The 12,288-nt window shown below is 39.3% G+C and overlaps 1 long non-coding RNA gene across 1 annotated transcript; it reads right to left on the bottom strand.

Moving 5' to 3' along the window:
- Window positions 1-4,395: 4,395 nt before the first annotated feature.
- Window positions 4,396-5,021, bottom strand: LOC115889278. Its single transcript, XR_004051411.1, has 2 exons — window positions 4,763-5,021; window positions 4,396-4,704 (listed from the first exon to the last, which is right to left on the bottom strand). It is a non-coding gene; the product is annotated as an uncharacterized LOC115889278 (long non-coding RNA).
- Window positions 5,022-12,288: the final 7,267 nt, after the last annotated feature.

Below are 12,288 nucleotides of genomic sequence, written 5' to 3'. Positions count from 1 at the left end.
ACACTCTGAATCGAGTGACATATCATATGTCAACTTTTGACATTTTCCAATATGATTTACTTGAAATTGTAACATGCGGTTCATAACGACAATTTGACTCAAAATACCAAGTGTGTGGTATCAAATTATTCGTAAAAAAATGCTTTTTCCAAATACGATTTCGGCATCTTTAGCCGGCCAGGACAAGACACTAAAACTAAAAACTTTAGACGATCAAATCTATTTTTCCCAGGCTCCTTAATTAAAAATTAGTGTTTTTAACTCTGGATTGAAATTTAAAATACAATTTGTTTTTGAGTAGCTATATGTCAAAAATTGACATATGATATGCCATTCAATTCAGAGTGTCATTTTCAATCGAATAAAGTAAAAAAATACCGAGGGTGCCACTTAAAAATCAAAAGTTGCGGTGAAACCGGAAGTGACCGAAAACAATTGAATACGTCAATCAATCCCAATTTATGTCATATAGTAACATACCAAATCTCGTTGTTTTATCTGAAAAAATTAAAAAGTTATAGGGGTGAGCCACTTTTGAGACGCACCCGGTATACAGCTAAAAAAATCAGGAAAATAGAGCTAAAAATAAAAAAATACATAACATTAATTTTGACGACAAAAATTTCCGTTGCGGTTTTTGCATCTGAGTGTATGAAATCTAATAATAATTCTAATCTCAATTATTGTTGACGGCGACTATACTTTGCTATTGCGGTGACGATGACGGCTCGACGGTCACTTCATTTACTTTAACAAAAATTTGCTTTAAATGAGTAAAAAGACAGACCAACTAAGTGTCGAACACACATACCAGCGAGCCACGGCCACCACTCAAACACAACAAACATCCTTATTATTTTTTTCCACTATAATTTAACAGACCGACCCCTAGTTAATCCCTATAGGCATAACGTCCACCCTTCCCTCCCCCAGTGCCAACCCTCCGCACCCACTTGCGTTATACGCAGCGAGAACCATAGATACACACACAGAAGCCGGCACAAAGCCCTTACGCGTGCCTTCCGTGCGCCAAAAGGGCCTTATTGATCAATGGGGGTTTCTGCGGCCGGATTACCATAGTTTTCGGCTGTATTAGACCGATAAGGCCTAAACGGACTCATCCGCAGCGCTAAAATATTGTTTTTAATTTCGATTCCCTTTCGCATACGCCGCCGTTATAACCTCGGAATGGCTTTCTAATCCGCCATGTCGGAAATTTATGACGAAGATGACCTATTTTTCGATATATATCCGTTTTCGTTTTTTCTTCCACGCCAATAACTTTATGGATAGGTTTAGTTTGTGAGTCGTTCAACTATTATTATAAAAAGAAGTTATTTTGAAAAGTTTTCGACTACATAATGAGAGCATTTTTTTAAATATATATTTTTACAAGTATTTCTACTATTTAAGCTGATCGAAAAGAAGCAGCTAATCGCATTAACACACGACAATATCAGAATAACAGACAAAAACGAAATAATAAGCCTAGTAACAAAATTCTATAACGACCTATATAAAACTCCAAAAAACATACACCAAGAAGAAATACTGCCCCTACCACAAGACGACATCCCAGAAGTTCTTAGAAAAAAGTTCTTTCTTGGAAAAAGTAGAAAAGGCGCTTCAAGATATGAAACATGGAAAAGAAGCAAAGAACGACGGAATACCTGAAAGCTCAAATACAGTTCGTCTGTGGGATCTGTGTCTATGAAAGGAATGCGGACAAAAAACATTTAAATAAACAGCAATATATTTTATACGTCGACTTGACGAGTACGTTACCGCAAATCGCTCCGCCCACTCATTTTATTGGCTACTTGCAAATTTGTCGAATTTTTATTGATGGGACGCGTCGTCTAATTTTTTACGAAAAACATCGAGAGAATATCGTTTCCCCTCTCCCGGATACCCCGTAGCCACAGAACGGACAGACGTACTGTACTTAAGAGTATATTACGCTGTCACGCTGTACTGTTCGGGTCGCTCTCAGATGTCGGGAAAAGCGGGTGTGTGGCTGAAGGAAATATATACCGTGCTGGCAACTGTTACTTTTGGGTCGGCGTTTACATATGTGGAAGTAAATCGCATAGGGATCTTATTAAGTCGGAGTGAGAGAAATGCGACCGACCGACGCAACGCGCGACGGTGTGCTGTTGCGGCGTTGCCGATACGCCTTTCCCTATCAAGTAAAGTAAAATCGCAAACCGCTTATTTTTAAAAGACTTTTTTTTCAAGAGATAACTAGATAAAATCATTAGGTTTGTAATGTTTCTGAGCATCTGAAATGGAATTATAAGGATATCGCTAGGGTGTCATTTTTTTTATAACGAGAAAACGTCAGTAATCGCGATAATTTAAAAACTCAACTTTTTTACACATAACAGGTCATAACTCAAGAACCACTTTAGATATAGAAACTTTTTTTTATTTTCAAGATCGGATATTTTACAATATGTTTACATAAGAAAAATTCGATAAGGCTGTTTTTTCCATTCAAAAATTGTAAACAATCCATCCATTTACTTTTAGAGCATAGCAATTTTCAGCAATCGTGTAATTTTTTTATTGATAAAGATTTTCACATACTGTCTACAAAGGAAATACAGCAGAAATATTAACAAAGTTCTTAAAAAAACTACAATCTATTATTTCTAATAGATTTCGAGATATCGATTTTTGAATTCAGAGTTCTAATAGCGCAACCACTATCGAACACCCACTCAATTCCACTTATTTTTACCAAAAATGCAAGTGTTTCTAGCTTGCACTTAAAAAAATTCAAGCTATAGGGAAAATTACAACGACTCGTTAATAAATAAACAAATCAAGTATCACGAGACGTAATTAAATCGCGACGCTGAATGCATGACGTACACCTCTCCCTAGAACTTTAAGTACTGACAGAGGTATTGATTGGGTCGACCGGTCAACTGCGACAAATCTGCTATATCCCCTTCCACGTCTCTTAGCGATGTGCACAGTTTCTCGGTTTATTTCATACGTTTGGCAACGTGTTTACACTGTCCTCTCTTTCTTCAGTACATTATAAACGCATAGTACTCTTCTTACATACGGAAATCTCGACCCAAGACTAACCTTTGCCAGCCCTTAGTATTATATTTCAGAAATCTGCTTAAGGCTTAGCCCGATCCTGTCGTGTTAATCCACACCTAAAACTCCAAACACACGTGCTTGGATTAAGGCTTGATTAAGGTTTGCAGAGATTCAGCATTTGCCATAAATTAAAACTATGGAGTGTAGAGGTAAGGAGAAATAACTCCGTGCATTAAAAAATGGTCAAAAAAGGGAAGAATTAGGATAGCGCTGCTGTAGCAAGATCCTAAAATTTAAGATATGCGCCGAACATTTTAGAACAGATGATTCAAGACATAAATATTTGACGTGAAGCAAACGCGAAGCCGCGGGTTTCAAAAAAATACAATTTTATTTTCATGTTGCATGAAATAAATTACAGATTTTTATTCAGCAGCAATAGACTAGGCCCTTTTTTATTGTTTCTCATAAGTTATTTCGCAAATGTCATTCAAGACGACGAAAAAATATTCTGATCGTTTTAGCTTAAAATTAATGGTAATTATAATTAAGAAAAATTTTATTTAAAGTAATAATTGGTGATGGGTTTAAAATAAATATAATGCAGCTTTAAAATAACTTCATACCTACATTTATTTAGTATAAAAGTAAGTCAATATGTGGTTTTATTATCGATTATTCAGAAGCAATAGACTGAGCCTCTTTTTTATTGTTTCTCATAAGTTATTTCGTAAATCTCATTCAAGATGAAAAAGCTTTAGTTTAAAATTAATGTTAATTATAATTAGGAAAACTTTATTAAAAGTTTAATTGATGATATGGGATTTAAATAAATATAATGCAGGTCAAAAATAACGTAACACATTTTATTTAGTATAAAAATTAAGCCAATATAATATAATTTAATATTGTACAAGTATTTATTTACGTTTTGCCATTCATTCAGAATAGTGGATTTTAAATGTGCGATAGTCGGATGGCTTAACTACCTTAATATCAACTACTTCTAGACAAGAATCGTGTGCAGTATTATCTTCTTTTCACTCCCAGCTATTCCAACATGGCTTGCATGGCTTGGGACGTGAAATAATATAATTTTATAGCCCTTCCAGATGCTCATGTCTTCCTTGTAGTTCACCCAATAGAATCGTTCTCGCAGCTTCCTCCCAAGTTGGTAGTTCCTATTCATTCAGAATAGTGGATTTTAAATATATTTGGTTATTCGGATGGTTTAACTATCGTAACAATAACTACTTTTAATAATTCTTTTTCTCAATTCTTTGCACTATAATTTGCATCCCACGTATTGTAATATTTTCCTTTGAAATTCGTTTTCTATTGTCCCATGGCTTGAGACGTAATGTTATAGCCCTTCCAGATCCTCATGTATATGTCCCTTTTCCTTGTAGTCCACCCAATACAACCTTTCTCTTAGCTTCCTCTCAAGTTGGTAGTTACCATTCATTAAGAATAGTGGATTTTAAACATGTTTCGTACTCGGATGGTTTAACTACTGTAACACCATAAATAAATTGTATACCAACACATAATGGCCAAACTTCCCAACAGACTTTAATATTCATAAACCTCATCAGAAGAAAATATTTTTTGATCCAAAGTTTTTTTTTCGTTATTAGAATAAATTACCTGCAATTTTTTAATTCATTACAACATTGAATAAAAAATGCAAAGTGTTTATACATACTATAATAGATAAATCTTCATTTAAAATTATGTGATAGATCTGCTTGCTTGTAGGATCTAGACTCATAAACTCAATAATTTCTTTTATTGATATAACCAATAAATTGGTAATGCTGAGATTTTGTTTTTGATTTGAGCAATAGGGTCCATTATTTCCATTATTTGATGCTGTTATTGCTCTACAAAATGTTGATCTTTATCAAGGGATGTTTATGTGTATAATATTACTATTTATGTGTATAATAATACTGTATGATCGAAAAAACACGGCGTCCACACGGCTTGGAAATGAACATCTCGATGACATTCTCCATATCATTTTACATATAAAATGAAAGCAATCTTCATTTCATAGGCATCGCTGACGCCATTTTTATTCGATCAAATTGTACTTACGTGTATAATATTCATTTAATGGTTCCTGTTTTAGTTGCTGGTGCTCATATTTTGGTTTTTTATTCTGTTGTTGCTCTACAAAATGTTAATATTTATGTGCACAACATTACTCTTTCTGTGTATAATATTCATTTAATGGTGCCCTTCTTGCTTATTGCTGTTGTTGCAATTCAGAATTTAAATTAACCTGAGGCAGTAGGTAGAGCTTCATCCTCCAACATTTTCCTATGTAAATACTGAAGTGGACAGTATTTCTGATAACAATTTTATCACAAACTTTAACATCTTGTTCTTTAAAATGAAACTGCCATACCTTATCTGTAGATTTCAAAGCAATATCTAAATGCTTTTGACCATCACTGTAATTTAATTCTTGTCTGAAAATCAATACCTAATATTATCCTGATGATTTTGATTTTTGATAGATTGTTAAAATACAGCACTTACAGTTAACTATATTTCTTGAAAGTACCTATTACAAATTTATATATTTCCTAATTTTACTTGTTTAAAAAAATGCCAACAATTTGTGCATGTCGGTCAAACTTTAAAATCATTAAAAATAAATTTTATTCAGGTTGTAACTTTATAAAAAGGATTGTAAAAATATACTTTGTAACATGTATGTCAATAATCTTACGAAAAATGTTTACTACACTTTTGATTGACTCTAATTTTTACATATAATACTGTTACGTTTTTCGTCGGTTCCGTGTGGATAGAAAGTCACTATTTATTTAACACTAATTAACAAAAACAATAACGATAAAAGACTTATAGAACTATTTACAAACGATTTATAACTAAGAAATTATTTTGAATTTTAGCGCGTCAACTGCACTGGTATATTTATAACTGCCCTCTCTAGGCCACTGCCGCCGGCTTTTATACCTACAGCAAAATAAATCTAGAATAGTCCATAGATCGTTAGGTGCATAGAGAAGGTTTTCGAATGTTCTCGTATGTACTAGTCCATTCTAGTGGGTCTCGATTCTTCTCGAACGAATGAATCATTACGGTGTCTATTCTTTAATGCAATGTTAAAGTCATCTGAGGGCGGAACAGCGGAACATATAGTTAGGTTAGGTCGAGTCCACACGGGTCCGCAACACTGCCCCCTTCTTAGGTACATGCTCGTCCCGAGATGTACACGGTGAATGAAGGTATTTGCAAAGCTGGCCCCTGGTACATTGAGAAGTCTGGTAGAAATAGCAGTCTACAGTTTTCTCTCCCGATCTCAGCTTTGGGTTGTAGCAGCAAACGAGGATCTCGATTCCCGTAAATCTGAACAAGACTTCAATCATGTTCCGGATTGTACGCCAACTTAAACCATCGAGTCCACACGCCAGCTTCGGAATGGCTAATCGTGTAATGTTGTTGTTTAGCAGGGCTTCTCTCAGTTCAATCAGGGTCTTCCATAGATTGAGATAAGTCGGCTTACTTGGAGACCATTCCTTGGTGACTAGGTAGAAAATGTGCCTTGCTTGACCATGTGCATTGTCGGTTAGCCTCAAGACGCTTCCAACCTCTGGATCCTGTCGGCGTAGTTCTCCGAGACGCCCAAACCTCTCATTGAACGTCGCAGCGATTCCTCTGGACATCCGCAAATCTCGGGCCACACAATGAGCGAGCGAATAATCAGGAGGCACGGAAAAGAGGTCTCGTTGATCTTCTTTGGTTACACCATAGCGAGCCTTCTCACTGCTGTTGTATCGGGCCATGAAATCGTCAAAGGACATCTCCGAATCAGGGGGATCAAAGCTGCAGGTTCTCACGGTCCCAGCACGATCTTCTATTTCGCCTTGGTAGGGGCTCAAACGGTTGAAATGGACTACCCTCGGTTTTCCTTTTGGCAATTTTCTGATACGGTATACGACGTCATTAATCCTATCCATGACTTCGTATGGCACTTCCCACGAGGATTGTAGCTTCGGAGATAACCCACGACGTCTCTGCGGGTTGTATAGCCACACCAAATTCCTGGTTGGTATCCCCATGCTCAGCTTGAATGTCGTAGTGCTCCTTCATTCGGTCACTAGCGCTTTGAATATTTAGGCGGACTCGCTGATGGATGGCGTCCATCCTTTGACGTAGTGTGTGGACATAATCTTCTCCAGCGACATATTCTCCCGGTCGACAACCGAACTTCAGATCACAAGGTAGGCGTACTTCCCGTCCCATAACGATGCTGGCTGGAGTTTGCCCTGTAGATTCTTGGACGGATGAACGATAGGCCAACAGGAACAGGTGAAGAAATTTGTCCCAGTCTCTTTGGTGGTCAGAGACTACTTTGGCCAAATAACGGTTGATGGTTCTGTTCGTGCGTTCAACCATCCCATCGGATTGTGGATGCAGAGCAGTCGTCCTGGTCTTGCGGATGTTAAGGACCTCCTGTGAGGAAGAAAGAAACTTTGAGTCCAATCTGTTCCAAGGCGTCTGTACGCCTTGGAACAGATTGGACTCAAAGTTTCTTCCCTGATCTGAATGAAGCTCCATGGGAACACCAAACCTGCAGATCCATTCTTTAACAAGGGCATCAGCAATCGTGGACGCTTCTTGATTTGGCAACGCGTAGGCCTCGACCCATTTGCTGAAGTAATCCATTACTACCACAATGTATTTGTTGCCATCGTTCGTCTCCGGAAAAGGACCAGCCACGTCGATCGCTATTCGTTCGAAGGGACTACCAACATTGTACTGGCGCATAGGGGCTTTACCACGCTTTTGTGGCCCATTAATGGCTGCGCAAATGTAACATTTCTTACACCAGGCCCTCACATCTTCTTTGCAGTTCACGCAGTAGAACCGTTCACGCAGCTTGCCAAGTGTCTTGGTAACACCAAGATGTCCTTCCTCCAAACTTCTGGTCTCCAAACCAAGACTTCTGGGACCCTTTCCTTTGGAATGACGATCTGCCTTCTCTCTTCTTGTCCCTCCGGTCTCTCGATCACACGGCGAAGTAGTCCGTTATCTATTACCAAGGAATTCCACTGGGCCCAGTACGACTTTACGTTCGACGAATATCTGCAAACTTCTTCCCACGTTGGTCTTTGGCCTGTGTTTTTCCAGTTAATTACTAAACCTAATTCTGGGTCACTGGTTTGGTCATTTGCAAGATCTTCGGGTTGCCAACTATCATTAACCACAGTTGTTCTTAGGAGTTTCACTTCTTTCTCTTCTGCTCGGGAACAATGCTTACAGTCCTTAGCGCAAGGTCTTCTGGAAAGTGCGTCGGCATTCCGATGGATTGCCCCAGTCGATGTTCTGTGTCGAAGTCAAATTCTTGTAATCGTTCAATCCATCTAGCTACCTGCCCTTCAGGATTCTTAAACTGCAACAGCCATTTCAAAGCAGCATGGTCTGTTCTTAACAAGAACTTTCTTCCATAGAGATACTTGTAGAAGTGTTCCACTGCTTTAACTACTGCTAGTAATTCTCGTCTGGTTACACAATAGTTCCTTTCCGGTTTTGACAAGGTCTTACTAAAATAACCAATGACATTTTCTTGACCATCCTGGATCTGAGACAGAACAGCGCCTAACGCAACATTGCTAGCGTCGGTATCCAATATAAAGTTTCCGTTGCCAAGAGGGTAGCTAAGTATGGGCGCACTAGTCAGGGCCTTCTTCAATTTTCGGAATGCCTCGTCAGAATATGAGTCCCAAGAGAAACGCCTCTCGCCTTCGGTAAGTCTGGTCAATGGTTTTGCGATGGTGGCGAAACCCTGTACATAGCGGCGATAGTATGTGCATAGTCCCAAAAAGCTTCGTAGTTCATGTTTATCTTTAGGTATTGGCCACTCTTCCACTGTCTTGGTCTTCTGTGGATCTACCGCAACTCCTTGGGAGGAGACTACATGTCCCAAGTAGTGTACCTTTTCTTGACACAGATGACATTTTTTGGGGCTAAGTTTCAAACCAGAGCTCCCTAGTCGCTTGAAAACTTCTTCCAAATTCTTCAGATGATCGTCAAAGGATTTCCCAACCACTATGATGTCATCCAGGTACACTAAACAGGTAGTCCAGGATAGTCCCTTTAACGACTCCATTAGTCTTTCGAAGGTAGCTGGCGCGTTGCACAATCCAAAAGGCATGACGGTAAATTGCCACAGTCCGGAGCCCACCGAGAACGCTGTCTTCTCACTGTCTTTCGGCGCCATGTCGACTTGCCAATATCCACTCTTCAGATCTAACGTAGAGAATATCGTTGACCCCGCCAGCGTGTCTAGAGTATCGTCTATCCTCGGCAGGGGATAACTATCCTTCTTGGTAACATTATTGAGCTGCCGATAATCAACACAGAACCTGGTGGTACCGTCTTTCTTCTTTACTAGTACTACCGGCGATGTCCACGGGCTGTTAGATGGTTCGATGACACCCTCTTCTTTCATTTCTCGAAGGATTTTATCAGCTTCTTCACGTTTGGCGAGCGGAAGTCTTCTCGGATTTTGTTTGATTGGTCGTGCATCTCCGGTATCAATTTTGTGTTGTACTAAATTGGTACGACCTCTCTGTCCTGCTTCTCCTTTATCAAACACATCTTGATACTTGATTATCAGGTTTCTCAATTTTCTTCTATTTTCGGGAGATAATCCTTTAACGTTTACTAACTCCTTCACCATTTTGTCCGGAATTTTTGAAGTCGAAACTTTGGAGGCTTCCACGCTTCGAACGACTGAGGAGACCGAACAACAGTACCCTAAGAGGGTTCCCTTCTTCAAGGATACAGAATAATAATTCGTGTTCATTACTCTCACCGGTACAGTTTTCTTCGCTCGTAGCAGGGCTTTTCCAACAGCGATCCCTCGTCCTATTTCGCTGTCATGGTTCCTTGGCTCCAACAGAATAATACTCCCATTATTCATTTTACCTTCTAGGCAACCATCCAAAAATATCTCACAGCGCTCAGGGATCGAAACATCTTCTGCTACCACCACGCGAAGCGTCTCCTCACATTTTCGATGCAGAACCACTTCTTCTTCATTTATTTTCAAAATTCCTTGTTTGAGGTTTAGCTCAAAACCTCTAGTGGTCATGATGTCCATTCCGAGAATAAGTTCATCTTCGATATCTGCTACTAACACTGGATGTTCAAAACTGGTGCTCCCAATAACAAAATTAAGGTTTACTTCGCCATGGACAGTAGCGGAGCCCCCCGTAGCAGTACGTAGTCGCCATTGTGTTGTTTTAACCTTCTTCGATGTTTTAAGAATGTCCGGTCTGATGATAGTTTTCGTCGCACCTGTATCCAACAGCATGGTCCGGAACTCTCCATCAACAAAACCATCCACAAAAATGCTGTTGAATTTGTGTTGTAGCGAGGCGACTTGAACAGTTTTCGTTGGGGCATGTTGGGTACAGGTCGACGTGTGCCCCTTCATTTCGACCCTTAGTAGTTTTCCGACCTCGACGAAGCCGATTCTTCGTTCTTCTCCTTACAACGGCTCCGCACGTGTCCCACCTGTCCGCAGTTCCAGCAACGAATCGGTCCCTTTTTGCCCATGTACTGGTCACATACTTGCCCATGTACTGGTCCGAACAATCCCTTCCACGGATTCGTCGGAACATTCGTCGATGGCCCGTGCTCTTCCTAAAGACCGAGAACTTTGTTTCGCGGTCTCAAATTCTAGGGCACGTGCTAAAGCATCCACCAAGTGCGTTGGGTGGGCTAGGAGAAGTGCTTGTCTTGTCTCGTTGTCACGTAAGCCGTCGGAGAATGCCTGTACTGCCAACCGCTCCATAACATTCTCTTTGCGTAGCAGGGTACGCAAGGCGAACGAGGCGGGCTACGTCGGCTTCAAACTCCTGCAGAGACTCATTTGACTTTTGAATGCGATTTTTTAGCTGGGAATGATAGACATGTTCCAAATGAGCTTGGCCGTACCTCATTTCTAAATGTCGTACCAATTGCTGATAATCTCCCTGTTCCGATGGTGACAATGTCTGCAGGATATCAGTCGCATCTCGCAGTGCGACAGTCAAAGCGGTAGCCTTTTCAGCGATTGTCCATCCGTTCGCTCTCGCAGCGGCCTCAAACTGGCAAAATAATTGGCCCAAGCGGTTTTTCCGTCAAACTGTGGAGGCTTAATAATTGACTTTGAGATATACTTATTTTCGACTAGTTTCGGCACCTCCGATGTTTCTTTGACATTTTGGTGAATTTGACTTCGCTATTTCTTCTCTTAAAATTTCGATTTTTCTATTTACATCTTCCTCAATCTCTGTTATTTTATTGTTAAAACTTTCTTCCAAAATTACTATTTTATTATTAAAGCTGGCCTGTATATCTTTAGAATTTTCGATGATCTTATCTTCTAATGTATTGATTAAATCCTGGGAATTTTCCATAATTTTATCACTGATTTTCTCTTCTAAATTAAATTCCAAGTGAATTATTTTACTATTCAAATTGTTCAAGTTGTCGTCTAATTTTTGAGAATTCTCTGTCATTCTATTTTCTAATTTTTGTAGGCACGTCACCTTCCAACTCAAAGCAAAATGTGTCAGGATCCTCACCTTCCTCCACCAAAACGTCTCTCAGTCTAGCTTGCAAAATGCTTTTCTTTCCATCTGTTTCGCATTCCCTCTCTTCCAGAACGCATTTTAATTCCGACACTTTCAAGTCTTTCAACAATTTTTTCGGAGCCATTGTCTGTCTTTTATTTTCCTAGTCTATCACACACGCCACACTTGACACCAATTGTTACGTTTTTCGTCGGTTCCGTGTGGATAGAAAGTCACAATTTATTTAAACACTATTTATTTAACACTAATTAACAAAAACAATAACGATAAAAGACTTATAGAACTATTTACAAACGATTTATAACTAAGAATTTATTTTGAATTTTAGCACGTCAACTGCACTGGTATATTTATAACTGCCCTCTCTAGGCCACTGCCGCCGGCTTTTATACCTACAGCAAAAGAAATCTAGAATAGTCCATAGATCGTTAGGTGCATAGAGAAGGTTTTCGAATGTTCTCGTATGTACTAGTCCATTCTAGTGGGTCTCGATTCTTCTCGAACGCATGAATCATTACGGTGTCTATTCTTTAATGCGATGTTAAGGTCATCTGAGGGCGGAACAGCGGAACATATAGTTAGGTTAGGTCGAGTCCACACGGGTCCG

This window comes from Sitophilus oryzae, unplaced genomic scaffold (assembly GCF_002938485.1).
Source record: "Sitophilus oryzae breed Bouriz unplaced genomic scaffold, Soryzae_2.0 scaffold_813_pilon_pilon, whole genome shotgun sequence".
NCBI lineage: Eukaryota > Metazoa > Arthropoda > Insecta > Coleoptera > Curculionidae > Sitophilus > Sitophilus oryzae.
Note: the sequence above shows the minus strand (reverse complement) of the source record. Positions and strands in the feature narration are given on the sequence as shown.